Source organism: Helianthus annuus, chromosome 12 (genome assembly GCF_002127325.2).
Source record: "Helianthus annuus cultivar XRQ/B chromosome 12, HanXRQr2.0-SUNRISE, whole genome shotgun sequence".
Classification (NCBI taxonomy): Eukaryota; Viridiplantae; Streptophyta; class Magnoliopsida; order Asterales; family Asteraceae; genus Helianthus; species Helianthus annuus.
This window is the reverse complement of record NC_035444.2, coordinates 100896859-100903270: the sequence shown is the minus strand read 5'-3', so window position 1 is coordinate 100903270 and position 6412 is coordinate 100896859. Positions and strand designations below refer to the sequence as shown.

General features: G+C 35.9%; 1 long non-coding RNA gene across 3 annotated transcripts; it reads right to left on the bottom strand.

Moving 5' to 3' along the window:
• Positions 1 to 839: 839 nt before the first annotated feature.
• LOC110895986 lies at positions 840 to 2715 on the bottom strand. Of its 3 annotated transcripts, XR_002567549.2 has the most exons (3): positions 2101 to 2713; positions 1090 to 1870; positions 840 to 935 (listed from the first exon to the last, which is right to left on the bottom strand). It is a non-coding gene; the product is annotated as an uncharacterized LOC110895986 (long non-coding RNA). The 3 variants fall into 3 exon arrangements; XR_004873752.1 differs by lacking the exon at positions 840 to 935 and having other exon boundaries at positions 1032 to 1870; positions 2101 to 2715; XR_004873753.1 differs by lacking the exon at positions 840 to 935 and having other exon boundaries at positions 1032 to 1245; positions 2101 to 2715.
• Positions 2716 to 6412: the final 3697 nt, after the last annotated feature.

Sequence of the window (6412 nt, the reverse complement as noted above, 5' to 3'; positions counted from 1 at the left end):
CATGTAGGTCGTTGCACAGCTTTCGGACATTTGGAGTGCTTGATTTAGCTACGCACTGACTGTGAGTTCATGTCCCCCTTTTCTCTTAACTGTTTTCAGTTTTATAAACTGCGGGGGTGAAATACATGTTTCTATGATTATGAATATGTTTATACATGGTATGGTTAGCGTAAGGAGGTTTGTTACTTAGATCATGTGAGTGGGTAGGCGGAAACTTGAGGCCATTAATCCTCATAGTAGGACCGAGGGACAGGAGCGGTAGATCTATCTGGGTGTAGCGAGCCCAGCCCCAGGTCCAGCTGAACGGACCTCGGGGTGACTTAGTGCCCGACGCATAAATCCGCTAGGTTTGAGTCATCCCTACTTGCACTTCACACATATCAATGGCCTTGCAAACCATTGGTGATCTCTTTTTCCATATTTGCTACATACCAGGGTTTTTGATAAATACAAAGGTTTGTTTACTCACTATCGCATGGACTCGCTCAACATTATTGTTGATTTTTCAACTTACATGTATTTCAGGAAACTAACGATCTGGCGCGGTATGGCTTGTTTTCCGCTGCATTAGGCCCGAGGTCATCCAGGGTTCGAGGCTTGTGACTCTTTCCTGGACAAGTCACAGTCCCTGAACCATGTTTACTTTAAGTTTGCATTTGTAATGTTTAGACAAGTATGATTGTTGGGTGTTAACCCGTTAAGACAATGTTTAATATTTTTATTATCAATGGATGATCTTGCATATTTTTAATTCATATAGCTTGTTATGATTAAGCTATGGTATTAAGAAGTCACACCAAATTTACCACGCTTCCGCAAAGCCAGGGTGTGACAGGATCAAAAACATTTGAACAAGCTAGCGGAAGCGTTTGGTATCGCATAACACGAACACGCGCTCGCTCCGATTCTCCAAGTCGCCAAAATTGAGGATTTACCTACATTCAACAACAAAGCTTTAAAAAGTTAGTCATTATACTTGTTTGCTTATAAAACCGTCATTTTAGTTCCATTCGTGTGCGTACTTTCATTTCTCTTACGCATTCGATTACCCAATTAAATGGGTATGACATATACTCTCATACAACTAACCTGTTAGTAGATGGTGACGACCAAACATATAATATTGTATAAACTAAAACGTCCATAGCATATTCTAACCGCATAAGTTACTTCAATCCGATTATCCTTTCAACATTCAACCGTTTCATTATTATATCAACACTTCGAAAGTCCGACATTCATAACCTGCACTTTCAAACATACTCAATAATAACTTGGTTAGCCAAACCCGTAATCTCAACATATTCATTTACTACATCTTCATAAAAAGGACGTTAACCATTTAAATGCATCCAATCAACTTATATTCCAAACCCAAGGGCATTATTAGTAACGCTAATTCTCAAATGCATCCAAATCATGCATTCGCACATACTTGCACACATACAAACTTACAATCATACACATCTACATACCTAATATACATTTAATCATACCTACAATCATGTATTCATACCTACGTGTTCCGTACGTATTTTTGTATACATTTACATGTAATACATGTCCAACTTCATTACATACATCTATCACACTCTTATATAAATTACATGAGGCTTAGACTTGGGTTTACAACTTATAATCGTCAAGGAAACACTCGAAATCATGTTTGGGAGGCCCGTCGTAGTTCACGGATAATATACCGAAGCCTACGACGCATAAATCACATAAATAATATTTTTGACAGAACCTTCACCCGGCCGTGTCAGTTCACCACCCGGCCGTGTCAACTCTGCACTTTTCCTAGCCATTAATCCTTACTGAAACGGACATAACTCTCTCATTTTTCGTCCGTTTTGCGTCACGTTTCTTCCTAGATGATTGTAATTTAATATTCTATCACGTGATCTTGAAGTCCAACATCCGAGTTAAGGAATTTCTTAACTTATACGTATTCGGCTTGTTATTCATCTATGAATTATTCGACCCATTCGTGCATTTATCAAAATAATCCATTGATTTAACCTCAACTTCATATGAACTTAATAATTAAAACATTATATTACTTAAACAACTAAAGAAGTGATTATAGAAATCACTTACCTTGAGTATTCCAATAAGTGTATTTGTCACCTTGCCTTATCTTGACCCGTTATCCTCCTATGCTTGAGCTCTCCTTGACACGTTCCTATTATCTCATTCCATTACATCCATTCAATAGTTAGTATACGTAATCATAGGCATCACTAATCACACTTCTATTCACGTGTCAATCGCTTAACGAGTTCAACATGTATCATAATACTACAATGCTAATCAATCTAACAATTTATCATTCCATCATCACAAAAGTCATACATGAGCTTCTAGCATGCATAATTATGTATTTACATCATGTTCATTATTCTTTCAAAATTCCATACTTAGAATGATAACATTCTCTAAGTTAGGCAACTTGTTTCATACATTAAACATTTCATACCATTTCTTAACACCTTGGTTTTTACACATCCATTCTACTATTTTCTATCAACAACCCGTTTCGACCCGTTGGTGCAATCATATGCATAGACTAGTTGGTAAGTGTTTTAGACACTTAAAACAATCAAATAACTTACTAATAATTTATTAAAATCAGTAGTTCATGATTCATACAAGTGTGCATAACAATACAACTATTTTTACTTAATATTTATACTAAAAATGTGCAGCAACTTTCTGCGCAGCAGCTGTTCACGACACATTTTAACCCATTTATCTTCTGATTCAGTTCTTCATGTTCAAATATGAAATGATCTACACTCAGAGATCTTTCTAAGCATATAAAGATCGTAACAATCGGACATTCCTATGATTTTATTTGATTTTTACAAAATCAGCACAGAAGCTGAAATGCTTCCAAACAGCTTGCTGTCAAAACGAATTTACTAACTTTTCATGCTGTTTTGACCCACTAAATCTCATAACCAGCCTCTTATGACCAAATATGAAATGTAATATGCGAAACAACCTTTTCAACGATATAAGGCTCGTTGTCTAACTCCTAATAACGAATGAGATACGGCCTTTACAAGATGACTATCTAAGGCTGTCAAAAGTAACTATTTTACACAAACTTTGTAGGCATTTTATCAAACACCTTGTAAGCATCATAATCATGGTATTCGGTACAAGACTATAAGGCACATTCTATTAGTTTATCATCATACAACATTCATATTCATTCGGATTTACATAATACTCCTTCCTACATAAATTTTATTCATCATTCATGTATCACATCAAGCTCATAATCAAAGTTCTAGTTATATGATCTCATTCCATCATCCTACAATTACTAGCTTCTTAACAAGCGGGTTTTTGCTAAAATCACAACAACCATCCCAATTCAAACATAATTTCTGCTATAATTCTTATCCTAATCCTTAATCCTAACCAAATGTCACGAATCCTATGCCATGCATTCATGCTTGGGTGTAGGAGCTTAGAATTTGATGATTATTCTTTCGATTTCCTTAACATTTCTAGTAATTCTTGTGGATTTTGTGAAGTTAGGGTTTCACCCCTCCTTGCTCCTCTCTGTCAATCGTCCAGAACCCCACACACGAGTTGTGTGTGGGTTTTAATCATTTAACATTTTATTATCTAAACTTTTGGGCATTTACATCTTTAGTCCCTCCATATTTACCACTTAATTAACTTAAATTACTACCCTTTTTATCATAACATTTTAGCAAATATTTTTGGGGTGTTACATTCGGGCCTTAAATCGCTTTTTGGAAGGTTATACGCGATCTGATGCGTAAATATAACCAGTTTAATGCAACTAACACTTCGGAATAGTGACATAGGCTTAACATACCTTAAATAACCTTTACATAACTTAGAAATAAGTTTTGGATGGTTTGGTATACCGAAATCAAGTTTGTTCGCTTACAGGGACTAAAATTGACAAACTACGAAAGTATGCCGATTTGAACTGTAACGAACAATCTGGAAGTTGATCATAAGTTAAATATGCCCTAAATATCCTTTACATAGCTTAGAAATAGGCTTTGAGGTGTTTTGTGCACAAAAATAAACTTTATATTCATTCAGGGACTAAAAGCGTCAAAAAGTGCATAAGTTTGCATTTTCGCGCATATCTTACGTTCTGAATACATCCGGACATCCAAAAATTTATGTAATCATTAAAATATTTTATTTTAGTGTTCGGCATAAGAAAATTCCATTCGTCGCTTGATTTGGATCGTTTTTGCGTTCGTTACGACTTCCTTCGTAATTAACCAAACAACGCAACCGTACGACCAAACGAACCGACATACGACATATTTTTGAACATGTTTTGAGTTCCCTATACTTTAACTTCATTTTAGAGCCTTGAAATGAGGTTAACGGGGCTTAAACGTGTCAAAAATGAGCCGAAATGCAAGATTCTGAAGTTCAGGGACCAAAATTGACATTCTGCCATAGTTATCTTAGGAAGGGACCAAAATGAAAAATCTAAATTCCAGCTGTTCCCCTCATTTGCACATGGTTTTAATGTAAGTATGGGCTCCCATGGTTTCACAAAACCATGGGCACATGTGTAGGGATGGGATCGAAGCTTGTTTTGCGATGAATGATCCTAACGCTTCTAGATTTCCTATTTATACTCACCTCCTTTCACTTGCAAAACCCACAATGATCTGATTTTGGCTCTCTAAGTTGAAGTTTATGCTTCATACCTGAGAGTAAATCGGATCATAGCTTGTGGGGACCTTTTGTAGGTATTCTTTCGTTCTTTTCATTCGTTTTTATCGTTAAAGTCAAACTGCGTTTGACTTTCTTCTTTGACCAGTTTATAGTCAACGCGAAGTTCGTTTGAACTTCATAATGTGAGCGTAATCACGATGGTTATGGTCCCTAGTGACTATACCTACTGATTACCACGTTATCTAGGCTCAGTGACGAGTCGTAGTTTCGGCCAAATTTCTCGCGTATTTTGTAACCAAGCTACTTATAGGTATCAAAACTGTTTGTTTTGATACCAAACCTGTTTTCCAACTTAACTAAACATGTTTTAGCATGTTTAGCTCGTCACTTTTTAGTTTAGTGCTTGTGTAGAGTCGTAAGTTAAGCGGACTAAACATCCGCTTAGACTTTCGAACACGACCCGTTTGGTCGATCATTAGGATCCAACCAAACATGTTTAGTGACCATAGTAGCATAGGGAATAACCTTCCGAGGTTATACCTTATGGTCACCTAGGTTTAATTAATCGTATGATAGGTAGTTTATATGCCTTAGGAAAATTACCAAAATACCCTTTTTACGCATAAATTCATTTTAAGCATATGTAACCTAAATTTTGACATCTAAACTGATTAGACAATAATATTAGACATGTTAAGGCATATATTACTTGTCATAGGACTAGTTAGGCGTTCTGAACGCGTTTTACGCGAACGACGCGTTAAAGTAGCGTAAGCTACCTAAACGGGTCATATCGGGTCGTAAGCACTTAGGTTAGGTTTCATTTTAGTATGTAGGCTTTGTTAGACCATATCATATGAGTTCCAATACTCACTTGGTTTACGAAACCTCATACTATCCGATCTTCCGAGTTAGGTCCGGTTATTAATGTAGTTACCTATATTAGGTGTCGTTTGATTTCCGTGATCCCTCTAGCTTTGCTTTGTTGTTGTTCAAGACTTCTAAGCACCCTCAAGTGAGTACATAGACCCCTCTTTTACTGTTTTTCAAACTTTTTGGGGTGAAACACATGTGCCTACTTGTTACTTTCATGTTTTCATGTTTTTATATCATATACTTGCTATGTTCATAAGTACACTATTAGTACATGATTTAATTATGTTTTTATGCTATGTATGTCCATTGTGTGCATACTTAGTACATTGTTTTACATTACATTTTGCTGCATATGCTCATCCAGCATATGGACACATTGAATTACATTTTGAACCGTTGTAACTATTTGACTATGTGAACCGTTGTAACCATTTGATTATGTGAACGGTTTGTAACCATTGAATTATGTGAACCGTTTGTAAGTGTTGAACCGTGTGAACCATTTATATCTATTGATTGACATGAACCGTTTGAAATCTGTTTGAACCGTTGGGTTAGGGAAGTGATTAGGTAATGGGGCGGTCTAATGTGCTAAAAGCATGGTGGGTACACCGCTGGTACTTCCTATATATATAAGTGCTTTTAACACATTATATATCGTTGCGTTACCTGGATCACTTGGGCAAGGTTATCAAAAACAAAGTTATACTACAAGGTTTTTCTAACAATATATATATATATACTATTCGAGTTTTTATTTCAAAAATGATTTCCACTCTGGGTTTAATTAAACAAATGTTTTTGGAGTTAAGAAGCATGGCTACGAGATTTTACAAATTATAAT